The following is a 12,870-nucleotide window of genomic DNA, read 5'->3' as shown; positions in this document are numbered from 1 at the left end:
GCAGAAAACTGAGCTGTACCCTGTGAGGGCTATGATTCTTCTGTAGGGTAGTCAGGTTAAGGAAGGTAAATTCTTCTTGATTTAAAGTATACTTTGGCTTCACTTCTTCAAGAAGTCATGTATACTAAAAAACAAAATTTTGAAGTTGCAGTATCTGTGAACTTCATAAGGTGAAACCACTAAAATTCAGGGTTACCGTTTTACCTGAGCAGGACAGTAAAAACAGCAAAATTTACCCTCCTTCAGACAGACAGTGCAAGGCAGAAAATCCACTTACATCCCATTTATAGCCATAAAATAAGTTGCAAGAGGAACAAGGTTGCCCATCTTGCCACCCAAAAAAAAAAAGTTTATGCTTTCTGCATAAAGGATTTTGTACTTCAAATATAAACAGAGACACTGGCAGGTTATTTTTTAAGTCATGGAAAGGCTCTCAAGCCCCAACTCGTGGCTATGAATTTTGTACCTGAACAGTTCTCCCTTCAGCTGAAGCTTCACTGCCCAGCTCCACTATCAGATGTCACACTTGCAAAAACCCAAAAGTCAGAATAAAAGCCGGGGCGTTGCTGCAATGCACAGTTTTGAAAGACTTCAAAAACTTACTGGAGCAAGACAAACTGCACAAGATTCTTCCCCAGGAAGCCAGGCCAGCAGCAGCCCAAGAGCTCCCAGTTAATTAGCTGTTTGCTATGTAGAAAAGAGGCTGTAGGAAGTGCCCAGTGCTGCATCCTCATTTGTGCTTCTCTCTGATCCCTACTGCAGCAACTCCGTCCCGAGTGAAGCAGAGCTCATTATCCAGCAGAGACAAACCCTCCTGAGGAGAGAGGTGTTTCTTGGGCTGTTAAACAGCATCAGCTCCATCTGGTCACCCTCTGCCTGCCCTGAGCAAGCACGAGAAGCCCACACAGGTAGGGCTGGAATCAGGGATGGAGCCTGGTCTGTGGCAGGGATGGAACACAGACCCTTCTTCATAACTGGTTTGGAGGGAAGGGAAGGACCAGGAAAGTGAACCCAGAGCTGGCCTTGGTGGGATTTCCAGTGCAGAGGATGGAAAAGCCTTCATCAACTGGTCCTCCCTGGGTGACCAGCACCTCTCAACAACGCTCCTTCTGCTTTCCTAACAGCACATTCCAGATTTGCCTTCTAGGCACATTTCCCTGTCGAAAAGAGAGTTAAGACCCTCATCCTCACCTCCTATGGGCTCCTGGCTCATGCTTTAAGAGAACACGTTTATTTAGGAAGTGCCCAGTGCATTCAGGTCATTGATTGTGCAGGGGAAAGTTTGGAGCCTGCTCCACTGCAGCTGCCTCCACCAGGGCCAACAGCTTCATCTGCTCCACCTCCTCAGACCCTCAGGAAATGGCACCTCATTAATTTCAGCACTGCAGGAGCACTAACACTCTCTGCTCTGAAGAGCACAGCCCCAAAGCTGACCACATCACCCTCAACAGGGAACGAGCCAGGTCTCCACAACACTGATTTGCTCAATCACATTGCAGGAACTTCCCATTGGTTTTGTTCCCTTTCATGCTTAGCATCCTGCTTTTATCTGGCAGCGTTCTAACAGCTGTTTTCTTATCACATTAAACCAACATCTCTGACAAAAAAAACAAATGTCTAATGTCTTCTCCTGGATCTCCTCACAATATGCTACAGGGGAGCAAATCTCTACTGAGCAATGCTGTCAATCAGCCTCAACACAGGTTTTGTTCTTTAAACAAGTATCTTTCCCATCCACCAAAATCCCAAACAAACAAAAAACCTCAAACAAGCAAAACCCCAAACAAACGAAACTCCACAACTTTGTCACAATATCACAATCTTCTGTTCAAACTTCATTCCCCCCCAAAAATAGCAGTCCAGCCCTCCAGCCAGTGGCAGCACTGGCACAGTGCCTAGGGAAGTAATGGAGCTGCACTGATTTACGACAGTTAAAATCTGACCTGGAGATGAGTCATGGGCTTTACTGGCTGCTTCAATTGCAACTAATTCAAAGGGTTTGGTTTTGTTATGTTTTGTTTATCTCTGGATGTGTTGTAAAGCTTCAGTCACTAAAGGTCAATTCCAACATTTTTTCATCAGTGTTTAGGAAAGCTCCTGAATATTTAGGAAGTGCTTGGATGCATGAGGTTTTTTTCAAGCATGCTGCTTCTTGGATTTGGACTCATCTTTTCTATCACAGTCACCCACTCTGCCATCTGAAATAGTCCATTAACCTACACATTGAGGCAGCTACTTTTGATTAAGAGGTGAAAAATCACAGCGTAGCTCCAAGCCTCAAAACAAGCAGAGACGAGAAAAAAAATAAAAATCAAGCAGGAAGGGAAGCTTTGGGACTCATCTCCTGGCTGTCTGTCAGAGAAATGTGGCTCTGGCTGTTTCTGGGTGCCTTCAGCATTATGGTCTCTTCTCCCTCTGCTGAGCAATCCAAGCACTACAGAGAGTGACAGAGCTGCCTGCAGCAAGAGGTTCTTCAGTCGTGTCAGGATTACACAAGAACAAACTTTATTTCTCAGGCTTACAGCACAAAAAAAGACAAGAAAAGGGCAGAGAGATGTGCTCAGCCTCCTGCTCCCTCCTTGCCCACAGAGATGTGAACTGAGCCGGGCTGGGGCTGCCGACTCCACACTACTCCAGGCTGGTGAAAGCAGAACCTCCGCTGGTGACTGACCAGGGAAACCCCTGGAGAAGGCAGGAAGCTTTTAACTAAATCATTTCCCCTTGCTGCCACACTGCCAAAGAAATGAGACTGTCTAACTGCTCACATGGCTTGCATGCAAGGAACAGGTGAAGCCACTACAGCAGCATTTCATCTCCTGGGGAGGTCACAGCAAAGCTTGGCTTTCCCAACAGTGGGCAGCACATCCCTGGATGTGCCCAGCACTGCTCTTCTGCATTCATAGGAATTCTCCAGCACCCAACCTGACAAACCCTATGGGACCTGGAGGGGAAATAATAAGTATATTACCATAACCCAATACTACCAAGCTTACTACTCTGCAATGTATTAGATTCATGGAGTTCTCCGTGCAGCACCACAATCTTAAAAGCACCATTAATTCAAAAAATAAAAATAACAGGACTCCAATATCCATATCAGATTCCAGGGTTAAACTGAGTGGCAGTCCTGAGATTTTACAAAGTATTCACCTCCATGAAGAACCACTATCCTTCCTTGCTAAGCAGAAAAACAGATAATCACCCTAGGGCTCCATCTTTAGTGAAAAATAAAATCCCCTATTTCTCAAAGACAAAAAAAGAAAAACAACCCAATACCAAATCCCTTTTCACTAGCTCTATCCAAATTCACAGCAGCTAAAAGTATGTCAGAAATCAAGGTGCAAGTGAAGAAAAGAAAAGAAAAAAAAGAAAAAGCTTAACACCAGAATGGCAAGATTTCAAGCGTGACCCATTGCCTGGTAATGTCAATGGGATCCTTTTGAACCGTTTCCAAACAAGCCAGATACAGCTCACCTGACGTGACTTGTTACTGAGAGCAGCTGATGGAGGTAGAGAGGAAGAAGGCAAAGAATTCACAGGGAAAACACAGAGATACAGGAGTCATAGCAGCCCTTGACAGTGGGTGGGGAAAAAAGAATGTTTATTTTAAACATTTCCCCTTAAAGGGAAAAATACACCAGCCTTCCCATAGGGTCCACCTTAAACCCAGGCAGGGGGAGAATGCAAAGAGTAGCTAAAACCTAAGAGTTTTCAAGGTTATCTAAGCAGACATTGCAAAGTTCTTTATAGTGTTTAGTAACCTACTGCCCCCCAAAAAGTTAGTATGTTTTCAAACTACTCCAGGCATATTCAGCAGAAATCTATTAAAATCAGTGAGAGACAAGCTGTTAGCTGTACATTGTGCTGGAAAAGCTGCAGATGAAATGCAGAAAGCTCCTATGCTTTCACTCCACATCCAACAATACAAACATTTTCAGTTACCTCATAAATCAAAGTTTGTCATTAAGCTGCACCTAAAGTGCATCTTGCCCAAACCTCTGGAAAAGCATCAAGGTAGCTGTTATTTTTATTTTTTTAACAATCACTCAGGAAACATTTCACAGGTGAAAAGAACCGTGGGCTGGTGCAAATCCTGTGGGATTGTTGTAGGGCCAACAGGATCAAGGCATCAGTGGTGGCCAGAGACAAATGGGCTCAGAGAGCAACAGTGTGTGTGAGCTTTCACACTGAGATACTCTCCACTCCAAGCACACCTAAGGGACTTGATGTAAACTGGTAACAGAGCCTGGGATTCACACAAACAAAATAAAAGCAGGAGCAGACAATGAAGGAAGTTAATTTTTCACCCAGAGAACTGCAGTGTTAGAAGATTGCCCTGGAGGATTTAATCAATGAAAGTGAATCTTGTATATTCTTCTCCACTATTCCCAAAGTAAGTCAATAAGATGCCAGAACTCTCTCAGTATAGAGTGACTATTTTCCAGTAAGCTTGAGTTAAAGTCTTTATCAAAAGAACTAAAGAAATGCATTATGATTTCAGAGAAAAATAGTAAGCAAAGAAACAGAAACAGCAGGGTAACCTTACAAAGCACAATAGCTTTTCAGAAAAACTTTTTTACTTCTTTTATTCCTAAGGATGCTTAGAAGCAAATGAAAACTACTCTAAACCAGACACTGCTGGTGCACAAAAATACCCGCAGCTACCCTGGCCTTTAGGAGCAGCAAAATATCTGAAAAATGCACACCACCATCAGGCACTACCTAAAGGCATTTCCAGATCCAGAACCTCCTCTCCCATGAGGAAAACACACCTACTTGTTCATCTGCTTCCTCAAAAAACCTCCCCATACATCCGAGCAACTCCTACTGCACCCTCCTAATAACCCATCACCCCAAGGATCTGTGCAGGACTGCTGGGTCCAAACATCACCCAAAATAAACAGCAGCAGACCACATTACATGACACACTTCTGTGTAATTATGAACACCTGAATAAATGTCCCTGCCTGTCTGAAGGGCTGCACACCAGCTCTCTCTTGGACTTGTAGGCAGGGAGCTTTCTCAAGTCCTAAATAAATTTACAATCCCACCTTCAGCTGGAGCCTGGATAATCTGTTTCTCTGAGAATTAAAGAAAAAAAATAACAAAAATAAAGAAAAAAACCCACCACAAACAAAAAAAAACGCACCTCCATAATTTCCCTTTTGTAACACTCAGTTTACATGCACAAACCAGAAGAGCTGTCACGTCTTCAGTTTTAAAAGCTTTCAGCAAAATTAGCTCTTCTAAGCTACCTGCAAAGCAAAGAGGTGCAACTGAAAACATCAGGGGCATACCATCCATGACTCTTCAGAGTGTTGGAAGTTTCCAGAAGGCACAATAAGGATACAGTCAACATCCTCAGTGCATTCCAACAGAAGGACTTCAAGGACTTCAAGGGGCAAAGACAAATGTAATTTTTCTGTGGCAAGAAGATCACCGCAACAGTTGTGCCTAGGCTAATCAAAGTGTTTGGAAGCAAGGCTCATCCTCTGTATTGCTGAGAGGTGATGCTCTGAAAATAGCTTTTACTACAAGGAACCTTGTTTCAAAATAATGACCCTTATTTTTCCATTTATCAGTATAATTTCTTCCTCAAACTGGCATTCAAAAATATAGCTCTTCCATAGGGGAGGAACAAAACAAAAACATAGCTTGAAATAGAGGAGTTGATTCTCAACAGACATACATCAACATGAGGAGTCAATAAAATTATGTTAATTTATGCCAAATGAAACCTAACCAAGATTTCTCTCCTTCGAGATGAGGCTGGGACGATTACATTCATTTCCAGCAGATGCTGATCCTCATCACACAGGGCACAAGAGCTCCATGCCTGTGGAATGTCACCCAGCAAACACATCTGTTAGCAGGAGGAGGACTCAGTTCAGCACACTGATGTAGCAACGTCACTGGCTGACCTATTCTGCCCGGCACACAATGGAGAGTTGTTCATTTTTCTTTTCAATGAAACGCTATGCAAGTGTTGATTTAATGGTTCATTCATCAACTCCTCTGAATATTAAGCAATTCATTTTGACTTAATTTGAACAATTCAATTGCACCCATCCTTTCTCCCCTTGAAAAATGTGAATTACTGCCCAGGGAGAAGCTGTTTTAAAAGTTGACTTAACAGGAAGCACTTATCTCCATAGGCTTTATACCCTTTCGTAATCTGATACATATATTTATACCAGACTTTTTTTCTTTTCCTGTTACATATTATACATGAAATTCACAAATGCTAAAGCAAAGGCACTTCAACAAGCATTCTTAATACTGCAGACCAAAAGACATCTTCTACATTAGCTACTCCCTAAGAAGACCACCAGAAAACAAAGTGCATCATCAACAACCAACAACCCTGCGAAATTCTGCAAAACCCAGGGAAATCAGCCTCTCATCGAAAACCCCTTACTTTTTTTTGAAAGTTTCCATTACCGGATACATTTTCCCAACGGGGGCAAACACCGATCCACGCAGGAGAAGCACTGGAGCTCCGCTCTCACCTGTAAGCAGCACCTCGCACCTCCGAGCCGGCATCGCACGGAGCAGGGCTCGCACGGAGCAGGGCTCCGCAGCCGCGCTCAGCCCCGCGGCTCCGGGGCGGCTGCCGGGACCCGCCCGCGGCCCCGACCCCCGGGACCCGCCCGGGGTGGGGAAAACCCTCCCGGCACCAAAGCAGCCGCGACCACCGCACCTGTTGGCCCGCGGTCCCCGCCGCATCCCCCGCGGCTGCCGGCGCTTTTGCCCGATTCAGCCCGATCCGTGCCCGTTTTCACCTGCTGCTCGCAGATGCCGAAGGCGCTCTCCGCAGCTCCCCCCGCATGCCCGCTGCGAGCACTCAGCCCGAGGGTCACTTCCAGAGTCCCTTCCCCACGGGAGCCTCGCCCCGCGCCGGCACCGAGCATCCCCCGCAGAGCCCGGCCGAGCCTTCCAGAGGGCCGGGCAGCGACCGCCCGCTGCCAAGAGACACTTTTCCCTCAGGGAATGCCAACACGGAGGCACCGCGCTGCGAGGGAGGGATGTGAAGGAGGGATGCGAGGGAGCGATGTGAAGAAGGGATGCGAGGGAGCGATGTGAAGGAGCGATGTGAAGGAGGGCTGCGAGGGAGCGATGTGAAGGAGCGATGCGCGGGGAAACGGCGAGCGCGACTCGCCGGGGCGCGGGGAGCACCCGAAGGGCCGCGTCCCCCCGCGAAGGGCAGCGCCGGCCGGAGCCCCAAACTCCGCCAAGTCCGAGCGCGGGCCCGGCCCGCGGCGGCACTCACCGGGGCGGGGGCGGGCTCGGCCCCTCAGGAGATCATGCCGGCGGAGCCCTCCTTTCCCTCCCTCCCCTTTCATTGCTTTTTTTCTTTCACTCCACTTTTCATCTTTTTCTCCCTTTTCACCCCGCTGTTCTTTCCTCGTTTCTGCCCTTCTCGCCATTCACTCCTATTTTCCCATCGCTCTTTTTCCCGACCTCTTTCCCTTTTTCCTGCCCCCTTTCCCTTTTCCTACCCCCTTTCCCCTTTTCAACCACCTGCCCCATTTTCCCGTGCATTTCGTAGCATCACAGAGTCATTCAGGTGTGAAAAGACCTTTACGATCAAGACCATCACATCTAACCGGTACCCCAGCACTGCCAAGTCCACTGCTAAGCCATGTCCCAAAGCACCACATCTGCACATCACTTAAACGCCTCCAGGGATGCTGGCCCCACCACTTCCCAGGGCAGTCTGTTCCAGTGCTTGACAATCCTTTCTGTGAAGAATTTATTTCTTATATCCTATCAAGCCTGTCCTGTGGGAGGTTGAGGCTGTTCCCTCTTACTGCTTGCTCCTTGGGAGATGAGGCCAAAGCCCACCTGGATACAGCCTCCTTTCAGGTGGTTGTAGAAATCGGTAAGATCTCTTGTGAACCTCCTTTTCTCCAGGCTTAACACTCCCAGCTCCTCATAGACTTGTGCTCTAGACCCTTCAACAGCTTTGCTGCCCTGCTATGGATACTGTTTCTCTGCTCCTCCTTTTTTAATTGATTTTTCCTCCTTTTTTTCCCCCCATCCCTCTCCCTGCCAAGCCTTTTAGCACAGCAGACTGTGCCCAGCAGCCAAGAGGCAGCAGGGGCTCGGCCACCCAGAGTGGTACAAAGGCTCCAGCAGCAACACAGCTCCTTTTCCCTTGGAGCTCCATGTGTTGGAGAGGGAATCAGTGGAAATGGGTTTTTTTGTACTCCAAAAAGTTGGTTGTTTTGCAATCATATGCAAATGCTTTGGGTCTAGCAGATGGCAATGAGTGCTTTCCTTCCATGTTTTACTCTGGAGCTCAGTACCAAGGTAGAATTTGCAATAAGCTCAGTAGCTACTGACTAGTGGTTGCTAGGACAGGTTAAATTTGTGTTCCAGGAGAGCTTTACATCACATGTCCACTTGCTGCTGTTCCCTTCCCTGAATGGGCTTGAGACCCTCCCTTCCCTTAAAATTCCAATGAAGTGCCAGGTTTGGTTCATCAAATGTGTAAAATCATTTCCCAACTAAAGAACTCCATATAACCCTACACCAAAGCCTCTACACATGCACTCCTTCCACTTTTGTATTATATGCAAAATTCCTGTTGTACATTATATGCAAAAAAAAAGTTAATCTTATCTCCAGATTTAAAAATATACTGAAGAAATCTGACAGACCAAAAGAAAACAAAAGCACATCAGCAAAACTGGCAAGTATTTCACACTGTAAAATATTTACACTGTAAATTTTATCAAGTTATTTTATCAAGCAACAAATTTGACCTACAGGTCTTCATTTTCTTTTCTGTTATTCTTTTAATTTTAGTACTTCCCTTTTTTGTACTTCATAACTGGTGTTTTCTTTTGCTTGCACTGATTTGCAAGTGGATTCAGTTGGCCAGCAATGGCAGGGAATGCTAATTCCATTTAGTTACCGGAAAAAAGCAATAAAAAAAATATGTTTCCCTAAGGCCTCAATCCACAGTGATGAAAAATCCAGATCAACAAACATATTTTTGTTAAAATCAGTCTTATGTGTCCTGTCTTTTCCCACAGAAAAATAAAAATAGGAAAACAGTCCACTAGGCAAACTGAAATACAAATGATAGACCCTTCCTAGCTCCAGTAGTTTTATCCCAAATATATTCCCAAGCTGGGGGACAGTGTGTACCCCAGAACTGGGCAAGCCCTAATCACATTTCAGATGTGCCACACACAGCCATGGCTGAGATTATTTAAAGTTATGGGGTCAGTGACAGCAGCAGCTGCTGCCCTGACCTCAAGGGAATCACAGTCCTGGGTTAACACAAACTCTTGTCCCTCCATTTCTCGCTGGGGCTTACTGGGGTATGGGTGGTTCTTGGAGCTGCTGCCAAGGGCTCCCAGTGCTGGGCTGGCCACTGGCAGGACTGGGCTGCATGGCCAGAGGGAAATGCAGCACAGGAAAAGATTAAATAACTGCTCCTCTTAGAGATTACTCTACTTATTTTCCCTGCCTTTAGAAAGGAACAGCTGCTACTCAGGTTTGCCAGCACCCAGAACTCAAAAACTGTGAGAGACTCAGAAATAGGATGATTGTCTGTAAAACAGTCTGATGTCGAGGGGAAGGGAAAAAAAAAAGCCTCTTTTCATTTAGCCTGTGATTGCTAAGTCTGCAGAGATCCTTTTTTTTCAAGCTTTTTCCTTGGTCCTTGAGGAGCAGAGATCCACTCTTTTTTTTCTCCCCTTTTTTAAATGAATGCTGGGATTCTAACATAATCAACTAATTCCAGGAGCTGAGGCTTCAAGATAAAAAGAAAAGTATACCATGTCACAAAGCTCACAATGCAATCTCATTGCATTGGCTTTGGCAGCCGTTCACTTGGCTCTGGAAATAATAAAGTGGGAGACTGAAATGACAAACAAACTGGAGATCCAAACCCAAGTACCACCAGGGAATGCTAAGCAGATGGCTAGCAAAAAGACCAGCCCAAGGAATTGCTCCAGTCTTTGCAGGAGGATTACTGACAGCATCCACCATGGTGGCCTCCTTCCTATGAGCTCGCCTGGCATAGTTTGCATCTTGATGTCCTTGTAAAGAATTAAGAGGAATAAACAAGCTAGAAAGACCTCTCAAATGCAAATCATTTGTGCACACTCTCATAGCAAACAGGGACATCCAAGGGCGTTGGAGAAACCATGGAAGGGTCAGAACCAACGCTACATTTCTGTGGCATTTTGGGCCTACCTTGTTTGAATTGTTTATTGAGCTATCACCAAGATATCAGGGGTGTGCTTTCAGCATGCTGCTATTGAAATGTCTGCTTTGTTTCAGTATGCCATAATATTTTGTCAAGAGAATTTATTTAAAAGAAGTTGCAAAATTATATCTGTGCTAAACTGGAGCTGGCACAATGGAAAATTTTGGGGATGCCCCATAAGTATGCAAGCACAAGCATATGAAATCTCATGTAGGATTTCATCTTCAGTAAGAGAAAAAAAATCCCTAAATTATATTGACTTTTGTCATATCCAATTTGCTTAGCAGAGAAAACATGAACATCAATTGTGGCCATTTGAACCAAGACGTAGCAAAACACCTTGCAGAGCTCTATCAAGATCCTTTCTGCTTATCCTCATCAATACATTGGTTTACTGGAGAAGAAAACAGTTATTGTGGAACAGGTTTCAGACTGCCAGCCCCAGCAGATTCTCTGTGCTGCCAACCAAGTAGGATTTGTTTTTAGTCTATGTCCATCCCCAGCACTTAGCCAAGCTGACCTGTCCTCTTGTGCTTCTCAGCTTTCTTCAATTTTCACTCTTCTTACCAGTCTAAAAATGCAATGTTTAACACTGACTAAACCCGACATGCTCTCCTCACAGGGAATCAGGATTTTGAACTTTGGACTCAACAGGAAAAGTTTTTCAACAAGCACCTGGAGCTAAATCCTACCCACCATATTTGTGGGTGTTGCCCCATTGCCTGGCAGTTTGAAATAAGCAGGATTTCATCATTTGGGGATGACAGTGAATTCCAGCCCCTGGTGCAGGAATGCAGCACTCCCATCCTGCTGTCCCAGCCCGTCTGCTCACAGGCTGGTGCCTCACTGGAGCACAGCCAGGCAGCCACAGAAATGCACTGAGTGAATAAGGTCTTCCTTCCCTATCAGCTAATAAAGATAATTACAAAGGCCACCATATATTCATTTGGGTTCAGTCCTTTTCCCACTCAAATTAATGTAGGTTTTGCCATTGATGCTGATTTTAGGAAAAGCTGGCCCAACATCAGGAGCTAAAATTAGGCTGTTTCTGCCATCTTCCCCATAGCAGCCAAGGGAGCTACTGGCCTAGCCAGGAGTCAGCACTAAGTCAAGGAACAGCCAGCTATCCTGGGAATGACTCTGCTGGGCTCCAGTGCCTGCTGCAGGAGGCAGTGGGACCCAGCATGGTCCAGGTGCCACCTCCACCCCACAGCAGAGTGGGGTCACAGCCGGGCCCCGGCCGTGCTCACCCCTCTGGAGCTCATTTGCCAAAACCAGCACTAAATGAGGGCAGAGAAGGAGACACACGGAGAAAATCCTTTTCCCCTGGGGGCTCGAAGTCAGGGATGGCAGCTCTCCTGGGGATGCCCACACATGCTGGCACCTGTGTGTGACACACAGCGCTGTCCTCAGACCCTCCCTGCGCGGGGCTGTCGGATTTTCATCCCCTCCCCACAACACCAAAGCTGCTTGTTTGCAATATTGGCAATGCCACTCGAAAAAGTCAGGGGAAATCCATCACAGCCCGGGAGGTTATTCTGGTGTAACGAGCAGCCCTTGTACCTCATTTTTCAGCAGTGCAACTCAGGTCTCACAACTCCATTTCTGTGCTGCACAGAGGCAGGGGCTCAAAGCAAAGCTTGGGGGGCTTTTCTCCAGCCCGCAGCTCAAGATCTCTACTCGTAGGTGCAGGTGTGGATATGCACATGTAAATATAATAAACATACAGTTATCCTCCATAGCTTTCCTCTGAAAAGCAGTATTTTACCTTTGGCCAGTTGTCTACCCACAATATGCCTGAGCATAGAGACACACAGACATTTAGCAGCAAGGCTGAAAAAATGAAAACCCTCCTCAGCCACACTCGCATGGAGCACACGCAGCACCCTGATTCGCACACACCTTGGAAATACAAACAGCTCCTCTCTTCTCAAATTCTGCTGCTACAATAACTTTGCAGACAACTTTGCTTACTGGACTTGTTTCGTGGTGGGAGTAACTACCAGCAATAGCTCGCCTGCTCCTCAGAGCAGTCACATGCTGGGATTGCTCATATGCCATTCAGATTCCCTAACAGCTGAGAGAGAAAAAGGGAGGGGAAAAAAGGCAACTATTCCTAACAGAGCCACATTCCCCTGTTGCCTCTGCCTCGGCTGCAAATGCTGTTAACACTGATTTCTAACTGGTCAATCCCCACCCTGTTTCTATAAACACAGAACAAAACTGTTTATAATTCTAAACTCCCTGCCAAGGCAAGCTTCACACAGGAGGAAATAAGAAAAAAAAAAAAAGAAAAAAAGGAAGGAATGGCAGATTAAACAGATCAGCTCTGATTCTTACCTTCAGAAGCAGACTTTGTTCAAAGCCCACAAATACTTTTACTTTGCTGTAAGTCTGAGCTATTTTTAGGTTCCCTCTGGGATGCCATATAGGGAGAGCAGCCCCCTCCCTATCATTACTAATCTGCTGAACATAACAGCAGGACACCTGCTGCTGGTGAGTCATGTTCTGTGTGGAGCTAATGGTATATATATAGGCAAAACATAAAGACAATTGCTTATTTCCCTACCTACCCCGTGTGTTGTTTGTTGCTCTAAGCAAATCAAATCATTGCAATGAAGACACTGTAAGGAAGACAAATACAC

General features: G+C 45.8%; 1 protein-coding gene across 11 annotated transcripts in view; it reads right to left on the bottom strand.

Annotated features, from left to right (window-relative positions):
* The window catches only part of SGCD (sarcoglycan delta), a 307,378-nt gene extending 294,792 nt beyond the window's left edge, over positions 1 to 12,586 (bottom strand). For 3 of the 11 annotated variants that reach the window (XM_039701182.1, XM_039701183.1, XM_039701186.1), the window contains exon 1: positions 12,566 to 12,586. The gene's annotated coding sequence lies outside the window, so the exon portion shown is untranslated. Of the gene's footprint in view, positions 1 to 6,782; positions 6,985 to 7,270; positions 7,318 to 12,565 lie in introns of those variants that run through there. The other 8 variants (XM_039701174.1, XM_039701171.1, XM_039701172.1 and 5 more) reach the window with 5 other exon arrangements.
* Between the last annotated feature and the right edge of the window lie 284 nt (positions 12,587 to 12,870).

The sequence above is a fragment of the Passer montanus genome, unplaced genomic scaffold, assembly GCF_014805655.1.
Source record: "Passer montanus isolate IOZ18808 unplaced genomic scaffold, ASM1480565v1 scaffold15, whole genome shotgun sequence".
Taxonomy (NCBI): Eukaryota; Metazoa; Chordata; class Aves; order Passeriformes; family Passeridae; genus Passer; species Passer montanus.
The sequence above is the reverse complement of the archived record's forward strand: the minus strand, read 5'-3'. Positions and strand labels throughout refer to the sequence as shown.